This window comes from Sminthopsis crassicaudata, chromosome 3, assembly GCF_048593235.1.
Source record: "Sminthopsis crassicaudata isolate SCR6 chromosome 3, ASM4859323v1, whole genome shotgun sequence".
In the NCBI taxonomy this organism is placed as follows: domain Eukaryota; kingdom Metazoa; phylum Chordata; class Mammalia; order Dasyuromorphia; family Dasyuridae; genus Sminthopsis; species Sminthopsis crassicaudata.
The window spans coordinates 574,493,356-574,512,972 of NC_133619.1; the positions used below are offsets into that span (position 1 = coordinate 574,493,356).

General features: G+C 35.6%; 1 long non-coding RNA gene across 1 annotated transcript in view; it reads right to left on the reverse strand.

Moving 5' to 3' along the window:
• The window catches only part of LOC141563568 (uncharacterized), a 67,926-nt gene that overhangs the window by 22,047 nt on the left and 26,262 nt on the right, over nucleotides 1–19,617 (reverse strand). The window contains exons 3-4 of the long non-coding RNA XR_012488457.1: nucleotides 4,209–4,278; nucleotides 1,212–1,307 (exon numbers count right to left, since the gene is read on the reverse strand). This is a non-coding gene — a long non-coding RNA (uncharacterized LOC141563568). The remainder of the gene's footprint in view (nucleotides 1–1,211; nucleotides 1,308–4,208; nucleotides 4,279–19,617) is intronic.

Here is a 19,617-nt window from a genome sequence, read left to right on the forward strand (position 1 = left end):
TATAGAATATAAACATTTTATTGTTACATAGAAAATAATAATGAAGATTTTTTTTTGGTTTATAGGTTTCTTTATTTTTAAAAAATATTCCCTGGTTAAGAACCATATCTATAGCAAAAAAATAAATTTGGTATCTTTTTAAACATTTTAAAAAATAAAATTGGAATTACATTCCAAAATTGTTTTGAAATTTACTTGTAAATACATTTTGTTCTAGAATTTTGTTTTGTTCCCCTTGGAACCCTGTCCATTCTTAGAAGGTGGTGCTTCAGAGATGTTTTAATTTGCATTTCTCTAATCAATACTGATTTAGAGCATTTTTAATATGACATTTCCATGTAGATAGCTTTAATTTCATCATCTTAAAATCGTCTGTTCATATTCTTTGACCATTTATCAATTGGGAAATTTCTCATATTCTTATAAATTTGACCCAGTTCTTTATATAAATTGGAAATGAGACCTTTATCAGAAATTCTGGTTGTAATTTTTTTCTCAGCTTATTACTTCCCTTTTAATCTTATTTCTGCTGATTTTCTTTGTGCAAAACCTTTTTAATTTAATGTGATCAAAGTTGTCCATTTTGCCTTTCATAATGTCTCGAGTTCTTTTTTGATCATAAATTCCTCCCTTCTCCAAAGAAAGTGAGAAGCTCTTAATGTATTGTCCTTGGGACAGAAAAAAAGTTATATTGAAGCATTCAAATATTAATTTAATCTTTGTTGGAGACCATCAATTACAAACAAAACTGGGGGAAAAGTTTGAATGGCTTTATTTCACTCATCACCCATGTCCTCACATGGCTCTCACTGGCCCAATAAAGCCACAGGAGATGGAAACCAAAACTTTCAGGAAATCTGTCCTTCTCTCCACCTCATTCCAAGCCTGCTTCCCTGCCTCCCCCAACTTTTTCCATATAACTTGGAAAGCTGCCTTATTTCCTTTCAGGTAGAGGGCTAGACAAGCTGGCTTTGGCCCAGAGAAAGATGTATTGTCCTCTGTTGATTATCACCAGGGATGAGGAATAAAATGTCATACACATGGCACAAGGCAGAGACCTATGCACTCTTCCCTTATATTCCTCCTTCTATACTTGGGAAAATTGGTGACATAGTGAATAGTGTTAAACCTGGAGTCAGGAAATGCTGAGTTCAAATCCCATACCAACCGCTTACTTGTGATACCCACACAATTAATTTAACTTTGCTCACAATTTCTTGTTCTGCAAACTGGGGATAATTCATTCATTCAGTCAATCAGCAAGATTTTACTAAACACCTTCTATGTTCCAGGCATTATGCTAAATTCTGGGGATACAAAGAAAAACAAAACAAAACAAAACAAAACCAAACAAAGTTAAATGCTTAGGATCTAAAGAAAAGCAAAAAATAAACAAGAATCCAAAACACAAATACAAACAAACAATATTCCTTAAAAGAAATTCACTTTACACACACACACACACACAACCTCCATATATATATATATATCTTTGTTTTGCAAAGAGATTTATGTGTGTATACACACATAAATCTCTTTGCAAAACAAAGTCATTTAGTTATAATAATACTACTATAATACTACTACTACTAGCAGTAGCACTTATTTCTATTATTATCCTCTCTTACTCTATTCAACATTTTTCTCTATTTTTTTTTCATTCAACTAAACAGCTTCTCTTTGGTTACTAATGATTAATTCAGTATTGAATCTAATGACTTTTCCTAATTCTTATTGCATTGCCTTGTTCCACATGCTCTTCACCATAATCCCCAGCCCTCTTCTTTTCAGCCAATGTGTCTTGATGCAAGAAACAATGACAATTTTACCTGCCCAGAAACCACTCCTCCTGTCCTTATTGGTCATTGCTTCAGTTATCTACTATATCAAACACCAAATCTAGCCACATCACTTCATTCCCTAGTCATCTGCCAACCAAATCCAATCCTACCTCAAGTCTCCCTCTCTGTCATTCAATCCCTTTCCCCATTCTAAAACCATAGTCAAACCAATTCTTTCCTTGCACCAGAAAAGTGTATTAATCTACTCCATCATAGTTCTTTCCATTATCTCTATAACTTTCCAAATAAATATATCTTTATCTATATTTTACTTCCCTTATGGAATCTTTCCCCCTATTTGAATATAAATTCCTTGAGGGCAGGGATTATTTTTGCTTCAGAAGTTCTACTCTTAAATCAACAATGCTTAGCACACACTAAGCACTTAAATTCCTTTTCTTCCATTTATTTGGTGATTCTAGGTCTGCTACAATTCTCTTCATTCCATAGATGTCTTCCATAGTTTGTTTTAGGATCGTGTTCTAGATGTGCTAGGATAGACTTTTCCTTTCCTTTCCTTTTCTTTTTTCGAAGAGGGGAGTAATGCTACAATTTTATTGAATGAAAAGTATAGTGAAATTACTCAAAAATTTGAAAGAAACTATAGGGAATTTAGACACTTCCCCTCAAGTGCAGATCCAAGTCTAGGGTGGATTCTTTCTGAATATTGTGGTCAGACAGGGTACATGCATCTTCCAATTAGCAAAGATCAATCTCCACTGCCATTCTCAGTACTATCATAGGGCTGTATTTGAAGGGTGATGGTCTTGCCAGTCAAGATCTTCAAAAAGATCTGCATTGTTAATCAGTAATCACATGCACACAAACACAAACACAAACACACTGAACAACAAAGTCAACTCTCATTTTTGCCACATCTCCCTTTTTCCTTAAAGGAATCTTGTCATGAATTCTTCTGAAGTTGATTCATTAATACGATGAATGAGCATCTCTTAAGTGATCTTTTGTGTGATTTCAGATCTTCATTCACATTTGTCTCACGCAGTTTTGTCTGATCAGAGATTTAAAGCTCTATACTTGAGCTAGTTGTGTCTTCAGCATCTGGACTCAATGGTCTGGATTCTTCTTGTCTTGTAGCTGAGCTTCTCAAAAAGTCTTTTGGAATCTAATGGGAAGGGAGTTTTAATGAGTTAGACCTATTTTATTTCAGAATTTTGAATATAAATAGGTCTCATGCTTACTTGGCTTGATTCTCAGAGGGATCTACACAAATGAATGACAAGTAAAATTACAAGGATATATGTATAGGTTTGCAGCTATTCAAGAATATAGCTATTTTCAAGCATACTTAAAACCACTTCAAATAGCATTTCTGATCATTTAAGTAAGTTATATACTAATTATAAGCAATCCTTACCTGTTGACTAATATATCTATAAAACCTCTATTAGTTTAGTTAACCAACAGTGTACATTACTTGGGAATACTTGTGAGAACTTATGAGAAACATTTGTTAACAGCTGTTTACCACTCAGAATTTACCAATATAGAGCTCTTCCTAGCATAAACATTCATGAATTGAGAGTCAGAAGAGCTTTTCTATGACTGACTACTTGTGTGACCTTGTACACATCACTTTACATATTGGACCCCAGTTTGTTCATCTATAAAAAATGAAAATGGACTTCGTGATCCCCGTCTCCTTTTAGTCCTATATTTATGAACCTATGACCTTATTCCAAATAGCTACTATACTTTCCAAATATTGAATGTTAGAAGTAAATTATCTAGATCTTTACCTTTGAATATTATCTTGGAGGCCTCTTGGAAACTTTAAGAGGAGATGTATTTAAAACCAGCAAGCATTATATGTAAGGGGAATTCCCAGAAGCATTCCCAGTAAGATCCAGGATGAAACAAGTTGCTCATTATCACTGCTATTTGTTCAATATTGGCTTAGAAATGCTAGCTTTAGCAATAATTGATACTTTAAGAGGAAATAAAGAGAGAACATAATGCAATGTTAACTTGAAAGAGAAAGCTATGCACCCTTACTATAGATCCAATCTTGTCTCCTCTTTAAATTTTTTTTCAGGCAGACTTTTAAGCAAGAGACTGAAGAACTCTGTCAGTAAGTTTAGTTTGCCTAACTTCACTGGCAAAAAAAAAAAATCTTTGCTTCATCCTTTCTAATGCTTGGACTAGTTTATTCCTAAAGGTTCCAAATCCATACTTATGCCAGTAAAACACATTGCATGATTTATGAATCTTGTGCAATAGAGTGTATTAGGGTCTATATTATCACTGAGATCTGTAAAAGCTGTAATGTTTTTCCCACCTGTTATGTAGATGATCTAAATAATTTTAATACAGTAACAAAACATTGAGAGATGCTAAAATGCTCACATAGACCCCAAACTGTTAGGTGTTCCTGCTGGGTAACTGGATAGTTCACAAATTGCAGGCTGCCAAACACCTGGATAAAAATGGAAAAACATTCTGGTTATTAGTAGTCTCAAAATCCAGATGTTTGATCATTGTATAGTCAAAATACATGGATAATTGGCTGAAATTTTTAGATATAAATCCAGATGCTTGGTATTGTGAAACCAAAGATTTATCATTAAGGAGAGTTGCCTAAAATCCAAAAAAAAAGAATTTTGAATGAAGAAAAATATTAATTGAATATCAACTATGTATAGACAATATCTGTTCTTTCTCTTTTTGATAATGATTCCATTATTCATTCTTTTGGGGGGAAAACTTCCTTGGTTTTAATAAGCTAGGTTCTCTCCCTATATCTATGGACTATTATGTTTTTGTCAGGGAAAAGCTAACTAGAGCAATTAAATATTTATCCATGAGTTAACACTTTCTCAAAAGTAAAAGTTATAGCCAGAACTCAAGTTCTACTTCCAATCACTCCATTTATCCTTAATTCTACCTAACTCTAGTTCCTTTCTTTCCCTGACTACACTCACAACCCCAGAACCAAGAAATGACATTACTGATCTATCCAATCCTAGGAACTTCCTCAGCCTTGGTAAAATGGAAATTGGCTTATCTTACTGGGTGGAAATGTCTAATCTTGGTTCCCATTTCACAATGTACAGTCAAATTACATATATTTCTTTTCAGATATTTTTCTTTATTCACATTTAATCCCTTCAATTATTTTAATAAAGCCTTCTTTTCTTACATAGGAATTTTTGGTTATTGAAATGGAAGACTGGACATACAATAATTCCAGGTATTGTGAGGGGGTATAACTCTAAATCTAGGGTATAGTAGAAAGTATGTTAGGTTTAGCATCAAGAAGAACTTGGACTCTGGTCAGGGATATGCTGGTAAACATTTAATACTCATATTTTTGGAAAATAATGTACACTTAAAATTAATCTGCATTATCAACATTTTCTCTATTGTTTTAACTTTTTTCCCAACTAGTTTCCAAATGGCATGATATTTTGTCCATAATCCAGTTAATGAACAAACATTTATGAAACACTTTGAATATGCCAAGCTCTGTGCTAAGTGTTGAGGATAAAAAGTTAAAATGACAAAAACAAAAGCAATCACAAATAACAATTGAAATTGCCTCTGTCATCTAATATGAAAATAGCCATTTAGAGAATAAATTCAAGATGTTCCAAAATTTTTACTGCAGTTTTAAGCTGCAGATGAAACATTTTGTCTATGGAGTAGATGACAGGGACTCTCAGAGGAATGCACAAGAAGTAAAAGGAGCTCAGAAAGACTTGAAGAAGGTGGGAGTTGAGCTAAACGAATATTTCCATATTAGCCATGTTATGAAGGAAAAATCAGAAAAATGGGAAAAACAATGAGGAAAAGAAGCTAACAAAGAAAAAAAAGGTGAAAATAGGAGGCTTCAATCCCCATCCAGTTTCTATCATTTTCTCTCTGGATGTGAATTCCAAATATTTTGGAATTGTCTTGGATCACTGTATAGCTGAGAAGAGCTAAATAGATTAGAGTTGATTATCACATAATCTTGTGCTCGCTTGGTTCTGCTCACTTCACTCATCATCAGTTCATGTAAATCTTTCCAGCCTTTTCTGAAATCAGTCTACTTTTTATTTCTTATAGAACAATAATATTCCATTACATTCATGTACCATAACTTATTCAGCCATTCCCCAGCTGATGGGCATCTACTCAGTTTCCAGTAGCTTGCTACTACAAAAAGAGCTGCTATAAACATTTTTGCACATGTGGGTCCTTTTCCCTCTTTGATGATATCTTTGATAATAGTGGTGTTGCTAGATCAAAGGGTATATACAGTTTTAAAGCTCTTTGGTCATAGTTTGAGCTGAGTCTTTAAGTAAATCAGGAAGTAATGGTGAGGATAGAGAGCATTCCAGGCAGATTCCCTAGTAGCAGCCAACAGATATGAGTTACCATGCCCAGTAATTTAATATTTTTCACAAAGTACTAAGAGATTAAGTGACTTTGACTTTCTCAAGGTAACTAAATTAATTTGTATCAAAACTACATATATATATATATATATATTAAAAATTATTCTGTACCTACTTGTATTTATCAGTTCTTTTAATGGATGAAAAGAGCATTTTCTTCACATGTTCTTTTTTTTTTTTTTTTTTTTTTTTTTTTTTAATTTCTCTGATTTCTTTATATAAAGTCTAAGGGACTCCATATTTTGATTTTGCCTTTAAATACATAAACAGCCAACCTGCAGGAAAGGGTATTGCCCTCATTAATCCCATTTCCCTGTAATATTGTTTTTTTTTTTTTTTTTAATTTTTTTTATTATATATATATATATATTTTATAATATTATCCCTTGTATTCATTTTTCCAAATTACCCCCCCTCCCTTATTCCCTCCCCCCGACGACAGGCAATACCATACATTTTACATGTGTTACAATATAGTCTAAGTACAATACATGTGTGTGAATATCATTTTCTTGTTGCACAATAAACATTAGAATCCGAAGGTACATGCAACCTGGGCAGACAGATATTAGTGCTAACAATTTACATTCCCCTCCCAGTGTTTCTTCTCTGGGTGTATCTACCTCTGTCCATCATTGATCAACTGGAAGTGAGTTGGATCTTCTTTATGTTGAAGATTTCCACTTCCATCAGAATACATCCTCATACAGTATCGTTGTTGAAGTATACAGTATCGTTGTTGAAGTATACAGTGATCTTCTGGTTCTGCTCATTTCACTCAGCATCAGTTGATTTAAGTCTCTCCAACCCTCTCTGTATTCCTCCTGCTGGTCATTTCTTACTGAGCAATAATATTCCATAACTTTCATATACCACAATTTACCCAACCATTCTCCAACTGATGGACATCCATTCATCTTCCAGTTTCTAGCTACAACAAAAAGAGCTGCCACAAACATTTTGGCACATATATGTCTCTTTCCGCTCTTTAGTATTTCTTTGGGATATAATCCCAGTAGTAGCGCTGCTGGGTCAAAGGGTATGCACAGTTTGATAACTTTTTGGGCATAATTCCAGATTGCTCTCCAGAATGGCTGGATTCTTTCACAACTCCACCAGCAATGTATTAGTGTCCCAATTTCCCCACATCCCCTCCAACATTTGTCATTATTTGTTCCTGTCATCTTAGCCAATCTGACAGGTGTGTAGTGGTATCTCAGAGTGGTCTTAATTTGCATTTCTCTGATCAGTAGTGATTTGGAACACTCTTTCATGTGAGTGGATATAGTTTCAATTTCTTCCTCTGAGAATTGTCTGTTCATATCCTTTGACCATTTATCAATTGGAGAATGGTTTGGTTTCTTATAAATTATGGTCAGTTCTCTATATATTTTGGAAATGAGACCTTTGTCAGAACCTTTGTTTTTAAAAATATTTTCCCAATTTGTTACTTCCCTTCTAATCTTGTTTGCATTAGTATTATTTGTACAGAAACTTTTTAGTTTGATGTAATCAAAATCTTCTATTTTGTGATCAATAATGATCTCTAGTTCTCCTCTGGTCATAAATTCCTTCCTCCTCCACAAGTCTGAGAGGTAGATTATCCTCTGTTCCTCTAATCTATTTATTATCTCCCTCTTTATGCCTAAATCATGGACCCATTTTGATCTTATCTTGGTATATGGTGTTAAGTGTGGATCCATATCTAATTTCTGCCATACTAATTTCCAGTTTTCCCAACAGTTTTTTCCGAATAATGAATTTTTATCCCTAATGTTGGAATCTTTGGGTTTGTCAAAGATTAGATTGCTATAGATGTACCCTTTTTTGTCCTTTGTATCTAATCTGTTCCACTGATCTACCGGTCTATTTCGTAGCCAATACCAAATGGTTTTGGTGACTGCTGCTATATAATATAGCTTTAGATCAGGTACACTTAGACCACCTTCCTCTGAGTTTTTTTTCATTAGTTCCCTTGCAATTCTTGACCTTTTATTCTTCCATATGAATTTTGTTGTTATTTTTTCTAGGTCATTAAAATAGTTTCTTGGGAGTCTGATTGGTATAGCACTAAATAAATAGATTAGTTTGGGGAGTATTGTCATCTTTATTATATTCGCTCGGCCTATCCAAGAGCACTGAATGTCTTTCCAATTATTTAAATCTGATTTTATTTTTGTGGCAAGTGTTTTGTAATTTTTCTCATATAATTCCTGACTTTTCTTTGGTAGATGGATTCCCAAATATTTTATACTATCCACATTTGTTTGGAATGGAATTTCTCTTTGTATCTCTTGCTGTTGCATTTTGTTAGTGATATATAAAAATGCCGAGGATTTATGTGGATTTATTTTGTATCCTGCCACTTTGCTGAAATTTTGAATTATTTCTAGTAGCTTTTTAGCAGAGTCTTTGGGGTTCTCTAAGTATACCATCATGTCATCTGCAAAAAGTGATAGTTTAATTTCCTCATTTCCTACTCTAATTCCTTGAATCTCTTTCTCGGCTCTTATTGCCGAGGCTAGTGTTTCTAGTACTATATTGAATAGTAATGGTGATAGTGGGCAACCTTGTTTCACTCCTGATCTTACTGGGAAAGGTTGCAGTTTATTTCTATTGCATATTATGCTTACTGACGGTCTTAAATATATACTCCTGATTATTCTAAGGAATAATCCATTTATTCCTATACTCTCAAGAGTTTTTAGTAGGAATGGATGTTGGATTTTGTCAAATGCTTTTTCTGCATCTATTGAGATGATCATATGGTTCTTATTAATTTGATTATTAATATGGTCAATTATATTAATAGTTTTCCTAATATTAAACCAGCCCTGCATTCCTGGAATAAATCCTACTTGATCATAGTGTATTATCTTGGAGATGATTTTCTGAAGTCTTTTTGCTAATATCTTATTTAAGATTTTAGCATCAATATTCATTAAGGAGATTGGTCTATAATTTTCTTTCTCAGTTTTCGATCTACCAGGTTTAGGTATCAGTACCATGTCTGTGTCATAAAAGGAATTTGGTAGGACTCCTTCATCCCCTATTTTTTCAAATAATTTATATAACATTGGGGCTAATTGTTCTTTAAATGTTTGGTAGAATTCACATGTGAATCCATCTGGCCCTGGGGATTTTTTCCTGGGGAGTTGATTAATAGCTTGTTCTATTTCTTTTTCTGAAATGGGACTATTTAAGCAATTTATCTCCTCCTCTGTTAATCTAGGGAGCCTATATTTTTGGAGGAAGTCATCCATTTCACTTAAGTTATCAAATTTATTGGCATAAAGTTGGGCAAAGTAACTCCTTATTATTTCTCTAATTTCCTCTTCATTGGTGGAAAGATCCCCCTTTTCATTTGTAAGACTATCAATTTGATTTTCCTCTTTCTTTTTTTTGATCAAATTTACCAAAGGTTTATCTATTTTATTGGCTTTTTCATAAAACCAACTCTTGGTTTTATTTATTAATTCAATAGTTTTTTTACTTTCAATTTTATTGATTTCTCCTTTTAATTTTTGTATTTCGAGTTTAATTTTTGGTTGGGGGTTTATAATTTGGTCTTTTTCTAGCCTTTTAAGTTGTAAGCCCAATTCGTTAATCTTCTCTTTCTCAATTTTCTTCAAATAAGCCTCTAAAGATATAAAATTTCCCCTTATTACCGCTTTAGCTGCATCCCAAAGATTTTGATATGATGTCTCATCATTATCATTATCTTGGGTGAAATTGTTAATTGTTTCTATAATTTGCTCTTTCACCCAGTCATTCTTTAAGATGAGATTATTCAGTTTCCAATTACTTTTTGGTCTATTTACCCCTAACTTTTTACTGAATGTAGCTTTTATTGCATTGTGATCTGAGAAGAAGGCATTTATTATTTCTGCCTTCCTACATTTAATTTTGAGATCTTTATGTCCTAGTATATGGTCAATTTTTGTATAGGATCCATGAACTGCTGAGAAGAAAGTATATTCCTTTCTATTGCCATTCAGTTTTCTCCAAAGGTCTATCATACCTAGTTTTTCTAATGTTCTATTTACTTTTTTAATTTCTTTCTTGTTTGTTTTGTGGTTTGATTTGTCTAAATCTGAGAGTGCAAGGTTGAGATCTCCCACTATTATAGTTTTACTGTCTATTTCTTCTTGCAGTTCTCTTAACTTTTCCTTTAGAAAGTTAGATGCTATACCACTTGGTGCATATATGTTTAGTATTGATATGGCTTCATTATTTATGCTACCTTTCAGCAGGATATAGTTTCCTTCCTTATCTTTTTTAACGAGATCTACTTCTGCTTTTGCTTGATCTGAGATAAGGATAGCTACCCCTGCTTTTTTGGCTTTACCTGAAGCATAATAGGCTCTGTTCCAACCTTTTACCTTTACTCTGTATGTATCTCCCTGCTTTAAGTGTGTTTCCTGTAGGCAACATATTGTAGGGTTCTGCTTTTTGATCCAATCTACTATCCGTCTCCGTTTGATGGGATCGTTCATCCCATTTACATTTACAGTTAAAATTACTAATTCTGTATTTCCTGCCATCGTATTATCCCCAGATTATGCTTTTTTCCCTTGACCCCCCTGATCCCCCTCCCCGATATTTAATTTACAGACCCCCCTTGTGACGCGCAACCCTCCCTCTTTTTTTTTTTTTTTTTTTTTTTTTTTTTTTTAGGATCCCTCCCCCCTCCCTCCAAGTCCCTTCACTTATTCCCCTTTTCCTTTTCCCTTTTCCTCTCCCCCCTTTTAATGAGGTGAGAGAAAATTCTCTGAAAAACAAATATGTTAATTATTTACTCTTTGAGCCTCTTCTGATGAGAGTAAGATTCACACAATGATTCTCCCCCTCACTAAGTTCCCTCAGATATGGTGTATTTTCTATGTCTCTTCCTGGGATGTAGTTTCCCTCTTTTTATCACTCCTTCCCCTTTTTCTGAACCGACCTCCTTCCCTTTACTACACCCCCCTTTTTTTCTTTTATATCAGTAAAATCAAATTATCCTTGAGTATTTTTTATATACCCACAACAGAGTTACAGTTCTCAAGGGTTCTGTGTACCTTTTTCTGTTTCTCTTCAGTCTTGTGGATGTAGATCAAATTTTTTGTTTAAGTCTGGTTTTTTTCTTAGAAACATATAGAATTCCTCTGTTTCATTGAATGACCATCTTCTTCCGTGGAAAAAGATGCTAAACTTAGCTGGGTAGTTCATTCTTGGTTGCAGTCCTTGATCTTTTGCCTTTCGGAATATCAGGTTCCAGGCCCTTCTATCTTTTAATGTGGAGGCAGCCAGATCTTGGGTGACCCTTATTGTGGCACCTTGGTATTTAAATTGTTTTTTTCTAGCTGCTTGCAGGATTTTCTCCTTTGTGTGGTAATTCTGCAGCTTAGCCACAATATTCCGTGGTGTTCTTTTTTTAGGGTCTATTTCAGAAGGAGTTCGATGAATTCTTTCCACATCTACTTTCCCTTCTGTTTCTATTATCTCTGGACAGTTCTCTTTGATAATTTCCTGTAAAATAGAATCTAGGCTCTTTTTTTGGTCATAGTTTTCTGGAAGTCCAATAATCCGCAGATTATCTCTCCTAGATCTATTTTCCAGGTCTATAGATTTTCCCAGTAAGTATTTGACGTTGTTCTCCAGCTTCTCATTTTTTTTGTTTTGTTTGACTGATTCTTGGGTTCTCTGTGAATCATTCATTTCTATTTGTTCCATCCTGACTTTTAAGGAGTTATTTTCTTCTTTCACAGTTTTTAGTTCTTTTTGTAAATGCCCAATTTCGTTTTTAAATGAATTATTTTGCTCTATTGAATTTTTTTCCATTTCCCTAATTTTTTTTTTTGAGAATTGTTTTCTTTTTTTTTTTTTTTTTTTTTTAATTTTTTATTTTATTTTATAATTATAACATTTTTTGACAGTACATATGCATGGGTAATTTTTTACAACATTATCCCTTATGCACTTACTTCTCATTCAGATTTTTTCCCTTCCTCCCCCAACCCCCTCCCCCTGATGGCAAGCAGTCTTATATATGTTAAATATATTACAGTATAATTTAGATACAATATATGTGTGTAGAACCGAATTTTTTGTTGCACAGGAAGAATTGGATTCAGAAGGTAAAAATAACAGTTTACATTCATTTCCCAGTCCTTTTCTGGATGTAGCTGGTTCTGTCCATCATTAATCAATTGGAATTGGATTAGCTCTTCTCTATGTTGAAGAAATCCACTTCCATCAGCATACATCCTCGTACAGTATCATTGTTGAAGTGTATAATGATCTTCTGGTTCTGCTCGTTTCACTCAGCATCAGTTGATGTAAGTCTCTCCAAGCCTCTCTGTATTTCTCCTGTTGGTCATTTCTTATAGAACAGTAATATTCCATAACATTCATATACCATAGTTTACCCAACCATTCTCCAATTGATGGACATCCATTCATCTTCCAGCTTCTAGCCACTATGAAAAGGGCTGCCACAAACATTTTGGCACATACAGGACCCTTTCCCTTCTCTAGTAGTTCCTTGGGGTATAAGCCCAGTAGTAGTATGGCTGGGTCAAAGGGTATGCACATTTTGATAACTTTTTGGGCATAATTCCAGATTGCTCTCCAGAATGGTTGGATTCTTTCACAACTCCACCAACAATGCATCAGTGTCCCAGTTTTCCCACAGCCCCTCCAACATTCATCGTTATTTGTTCCTGTCATTTTAGCCAATCTGACAGGTGTGTAATGATACCTCAGAGTTGTCTTAATTTGCATTTCTCTGATCAATAGTGATTTGGAACACTCTTTCATATGAGTGGAAATAGTTTTAATTTCATCATCTGAAAATTGTCTGTTCATATCCTTTGACCATTTATCAATTGGAGAATGGCTTGATTTCTTATAAATTAAAGTCAATTCTCTGTATATTTTGGAGATGAGGCCTTTATCAGAACCTTTAACTGTAAAAATTTTTTCCCAATTTGTTACTTCCCTTCTAATCTTGTTTGCATTAGTTTTGTTTGTGCAGAAACTTTTTAATTTGGTGTAATCAAAATGTTCTATTTTGTGATCAGTAATGGTCTCTAGTTCTCCCTTGGACACAAACTCCTTCCTCCTCCACAAGTCTGAGAGGTAAACCATCCCATGTTCCTCCAATTTATTTATGATTTCGTTCTTTATGCCTAAATCTTGGACCCATTTTGATCTAATCTTAGTATGTGGTGTTAAATGTGGGTCCATGCCTAGTTTCTGCCATACTAATTTCCAGTTTTCCCAGCAGTTTTTGTTAAATAATGAATTCTTATCCCAAAATTTGGGATCTTTGGGTTTGTCAAAGATTAGATTGCTATTTTTATTCACTATCTTGTCCTGTGAACCTAACCTATGCCACTGATCAACTAGTCTATTTCTTAGCCAATACCAAATGGTTTTGGTGACTGTTGCTTTATAATATAGCTTTAAATCAGGTACACTTAGACCACCTTCCTCTGACTTTTTTTTCATTAGTTCCCTTGCAATTCTCGACCTTTTATTCTTCCATATGAATTTTGTTGTTATTTTTTCTAGGTCATTAAAATAGTTTCTTGGGAGTCTGATTGGTATAGCACTAAATAAATAGATTAGTTTGGGGAGTATTGTCATCTTTATTATATTCGCTCGGCCTATCCAAGAACATTGAATGTCTTTCCAATTATTTAAATCTGACTTTATTTTTGTGGCAAGTGTTTTGTAATTTTGCTCATATAATTCCTGACTCTCCTTTGGTAGATATATTCCCAAATATTTGATACTATCGACTGTTATTTTGAATGGAATTTCTCTTTGTATCTCTTGCTGTTGGATTGTGTTGGTAATGTATAAAAATCCTGAGGATTTATGTGGATTTATTTTGTATCCTGCGACTTTGCTAAAATTCTGAATTATTTCTAATAGCTTTTTAGCAGAGTCTTTGGGGTTCTCTAAGTATACCATCATGTCATCTGCGAAAAGTGACAATTTGATTTCTTCATTTCCTACTCTAATTCCTTGGATCTCTTTCTCGGCTCTTATTGCCAAGGCTAGAGTTTCTAGTACTATATTGAATAGTAATGGTGATAGTGGGCAACCTTGTTTCACTCCTGATCTTACAGGGAAAGGTTCTAGTTTATCACCATTACATATGATGTTTACTGAAGGTTTTAAATATATGCTCCTTATTATTTTAAGGAATAGTCCATTTATTCCTATGCTCTCAAGCGTTTTTAGTAGGAATGGATGTTGGATTTTATCAAATGCCTTTTCTGCATCTATTGAGATGATCATATGGTTTTTATTAATTTGATTATTAATATGGTCAATTATACTAATAGTTTTCCTAATATTAAACCATCCCTGCATTCCTGGTATAAATCCCACTTGGTCATAGTGTATTATCCTGGGGATGATTTTCTGAAGTCTATTTGCTAATATCTTATTTAAGATTTTAGCATCAATATTCATTAAGGAAATTGGTCTATAGTTTTCTTTCTCAGTTTTCGATCTACCTGGTTTAGGTATCAGTACCATGTCTGTGTCATAGAAGGAATTTGGTAGGACTCCTTCAATCCCTATTTTTTCAAATAGTTTACATAGCATTGGAGTTAGTTGTTCTTTAAATGTTTGGTAGAATTCACCTGTAAATCCATCTGGTCCTGGGGACTTTTTCTTAGGAAGTTGGTTAATAGCTTGGTCTATTTCTTTTTCTGAGATGGGACTATTTAAACTACTTACTTCTTCCTCTGTTAATCTGGGCAAGCTATATTTTTGAAGGTATTCTTCCATTTCATTTAAGTTATCGAATTTATCGGCATAAAGTTGAGCAAAGTAGCTCCTAACTATTGTTCTAATTTCCGCTTCATTAGTGGTGAGTTCACCCTTTTCATTTTCAAGACTATCAATTTGCTTTTTCTCTTTCCTTTTTTTAATCAGGTTTACTAAGGGTTTGTCTATTTTGTTGGTTTTTTCATAAAACCAACTCTTAGTTTTATTAATTAATTCAATAGTTTTTTTACTTTCAATTTTATTAATCTCACCTTTTATTTTTTGAATTTCAAGTTTTGTGTTTGTCTGGGGGTTTTTAATTTGTTCCTTTTCTAGCAATTTTAGTTGTAAACCCAATTCGTTGGCCCTCTCTTTCTCTATTTTATGCAGGTAGGCCTGTAGAGATATAAAACTTCCCCTAATTACTGCTTTGGCTGTATCCCACACATTTTGGTATGATGTCTCATTATTGTCATTTTCTTGGGTGAAGTTATTAATTATGTCTATGATTTGCTGTTTTACCCAATCATTCTTTAGTATAAGATTATTTAGTTTCCAATTATTTTTTGGTCTATTTTCCCCTGGCTTTTTATTAAATGTTATTTTGATTGCATTATGGTCTGAAAAGGATGCATTTACTATTTCTGCCTTACTGCATTTGATTTTGAGGTTTTTATGCCCTAGTATATGATCAATTTTTGTATAGGTTCCATGAACTGCTGAGAAGAAAGTATATTCCTTTCTGTCTCCATTTAGCTTTCGCCAAAGATCTATCATATCAAACTTTTCTAGTATTCTATTTACCTCTTTGACTTCTTTCTTATTTATTTTGTGGTTTGATTTATCTAATTCTGAGAGTGCAAGGTTGAGATCTCCCGCTATTATAGTTTTGCTATCTATTTCCTCTTGCAGCTCTCTTAATTTCTCTTTTAAGAATTTAGATGCTGCACCACTTGGTGCATACATGTTTAATATTGATACTGCTTCACTATTGATGCTTCCCTTTAGCAGGATATAATGCCCTTCCTTATCTCTTTTAATTAGATCAATTTTTGTTTTTGCTTGATCTGAGATGAGGATGGCTACTCCTGCTTTTTTGGTTTTGCCTGAAGCATAATAGATTCTGCTCCACCCTTTTACTTTTAGTTTGAATGTCTCATCCTGTTTCAGGTGTGTTTCCTGTAAACAACATATAGTAGGATTCTGACTTTTAATCCAGTCTGCTAACTGCTTCCTCTTTATGAGGCAGTTTGCCCCATTCACATTTATGGTTAGAAGGACTAATTCTATATTGCTTGCCATCCTATTAACCCCTGCTTATGCTTTTCCCCTTTCCTTCCCTTTTACCCTCCTATCCAGTATTAAACTGGTAAACACCACTTGCTTTTCACAGCCCTCCCTTTTTAGGATCCCTCCCCCACCTTAAAGATCCTCCCCTTATTTTACCCCTTTTCCTCAAAATTACTGTATTCCCTTCCCCTTAGCTTACTCCTTCCCTTTCACTTTTCAATGAAGTGGAAGAAGTTTCACCATAAATCGAATATGTCTATTGATACACGCTATGTTCATCTCCCTCCTTTCTTTCTCTCAGATATAATAGGTTACCTTTGCCTCTTCATGAGATGTAGTACCACCACTTTGTACTTTTTTATGATATAATCTCCTTTCCACCTCTATTTTCTAAGACAAATTGTACATATGTTCTTTACATATTTTTTTGACAGAAGTATAGTTCTCAAGATTTCTTTTTACCTTTTTTAGAAGTCTCTTGAGTTCTGTATTTGAAGATCAAACCTCTTATGTAGGTCTGGTTTTTTCATCAAAAATAGATGGAATTCATTTATTTCGTTAAATGTCCATCTTCTTCCCTGGAAAACGATGCTCATTCTTGCTGGGTAAGTTATTCTTGGCTGCATACCAAGTTCCTTAGCCTTTCGGAATATCATGTTCCAGGCCCTGCGTTCTTTTAATGTGGACGCTGCTAGATCCTGTGTTATCCTTATTGTGGATCCTCCATATCTGAATTGTTTTTTTCTAGCAGCTTCCAATATCTTTTCCTTTGTCTGATGGTTCTTGAACTTGGCCACTATATTTCTTGGCGTTTTGATTTTAGGGTCCCTTTCAGTAGGTGATCGATGAATTTTCTCAATGTCTATTTTACCCTCTGTTTCCAAAACGTCTGGGCAGTTCTCTTTGATAATTTCCTCGAAAATGGTGTCCAAGCTCTTTTTTTCCTCCCATTTTTCAGGGATTCCGATTATTCTCAAATTGTCTCTCCTGGATCTGTTTTCCAGGTCTGTTGTCTTTCTGGTAAGGTACTTGACAGTCTTTTCAATTGTCTCATTTCTCTGGTTTTGCTTGACTCCCTCTTGGTTTCTCCTTGAGTCATTCATTTCTACTTGTTCCAGTCTAATTTTCAATGATGTATTTTCTTCATTCACTTTTTTTATATCTCTTTGTAATTGTCCAATTGAGTTTTTATCTTCTATGGAATTTTTTTCCATTTTATCCATTTTATTTTTTAGAGAGCTGATTTCTTTTTCCAGCTCACTAATCCTGTTTTCCTTGGAGTTGTTTACCTTTTCCAGCTCACTAATCTTGTTTCTCAATGATTTGATTTCTTTATCCATTCTGTCTTTGAATGCATGGGATGACTTCTCCAGGCTCTCTTGCCAAGCTTCCCTTTCCTTCTCCCATTTCTCTTCCAGCTCTCCTGTGAGAGCCCTTTTTATTTCCTCTATGAGGTTCCCTTGTATTGAGGAGCAGCCCACATCCCTCCCAGGGGATACATCTGGGGACATTCTGTTCCTAGTCTCCTCAGCATTTGAAGTCCGCTCCCTCTCCACACAAAAGCTGTCAATGGTTAGAGCCCTCCTGAATTTTTTATTCATTCTGTCAGAATCAAAGAAAACAAACTGACAAGAGAAGCAGTTGGTCTGTTTTTGCGGGGGATAGGGCTGGATGTTATTAATGGGCTTCCTCTACAGACTGGGGATAGGGCAGCAGAGAGCCACTAACAGAACAGCAATGACTGTACTGAGTCTGCGCTCTGAGGCTCCGAGAACGCACCGAGTCAGTCCAGGTGGGGGTTGGGGGTGGCCGGGCTCTGAGAGACGCTGGCTTTCTGGGGTTTTAATCTTCACCTCCGGCGTTTACACCCTCTCTGCTGCTCCTGGCTTGCTGCCAAGACGGAGCATCCACACTGGGGCAAAAGCCCTTTCGCAGAAACTGCAGAGATCACACCCCTCCCCCTCCGGTCTGAGCTGTGTGAGCTGCCTGTCTTGCTCTGGCTGTCTGCCCTCAGTCTGCGCCCAGTCTGATTGACCCTCCCCCGAACAAACACAGACCTTTTCTGGCGACTTTCAAGGATGTCTTCTCTTGGTGATAATTTGTGGATTTCTTTCTGGGTCAAGCATTAAGTCAGAGGCTTGTCATGAAGTAAGTTCTGAGAGAAAGCGAGGAGCTCAAGCAGCTGTCTGCCTCCACGCCGCCATCTTAGCCGGAAGTCCGAGAATTGTTTTCTTTTTCCAATTCAGAAATTCTATTTTCTTGAGACTTTTTTATCTTTTCCAATTCAGAAATCCTACTTTCCTGTGTTTTTTTAACCTTTTCTAATTCACTAATTTTGTTTCCCTGCATCTCCTGTGAATTCTTTATTTTTTCCAACTCCAATTTCAGGACGTTGTTATTCTCTATCATAACTTCCCTTTCTTTTCCCCATTTTTCTTCGATCTCCCTCAATTTTTTAAGAGCTTCTTCTAGGAGAGAGTTATGTGATGGGGGGCAGGGATCGTTCCCCTTTAGGTTGTTATCTTCTGAATCTTTGCTGTTAACTTCCTCGGGGTTGGGTACCCGCTCTTTCTCTGTATAGAAGGAATCTATAGTTTTTCTAGCTTTTTTGCTCATACTTAAAAAATGTTTTGGGGTCTGTCCCTGGGGTAGGAAATTATTTACTTCTTTACCAGCTTCCTCCCAGACCGGATGGATGCAGCGGCTCCTGAGCCTGAGCTAAGATAGAGCTCTGGGAGAGAGTTCCCCACCCCCTCCCTGGAAGTGCCTCAGAGGTGATTAGCACTGCTGTGCTTTGAGGGCGTAGAATAGTGAAGACAGCAAGAAGCTCAGCCTATGTGTCCGGGTGGGGAGTGGATGTCTGCAGCAGGTGACGTGAGAAGCCCCTGCGCTCAAACTGGAAGTGTCTGCCAGAAACCGCGGTCCCTAGTTCAAAGGTTCCGCTTCTCTGGGACTTCCTGGAGCTGAGTTCCACTCCCTCCAGCTAAGCTAGGCCGTGTGTGTTGCCTTGGGCCGTATCCACCCACTTGTCAGTCTCTTAACTATTCTCAGGAGGTAGCTGAGGCCACACCCCCTGGTGCCGAGTCACCCCCAGGGTGGGGGGGGGGGGGAAATCTAATCCGAGTTTCAAAATACCTTGGCTTTCTCCTCTGAACTGCCAAATAACTAGCAGAGAAGAGCTAACAGCCTCTGCCAGATTCCCCTACCTCAGTGGCCTCTCCGATCCCAGAGCCCCCCCCAGCGCAATGGGCGCAGTGTGCCCCCACCCCACCGTCTGCGCCGGTCTCTCTCATTCCTCCCCTGAGAACCGACCCCTC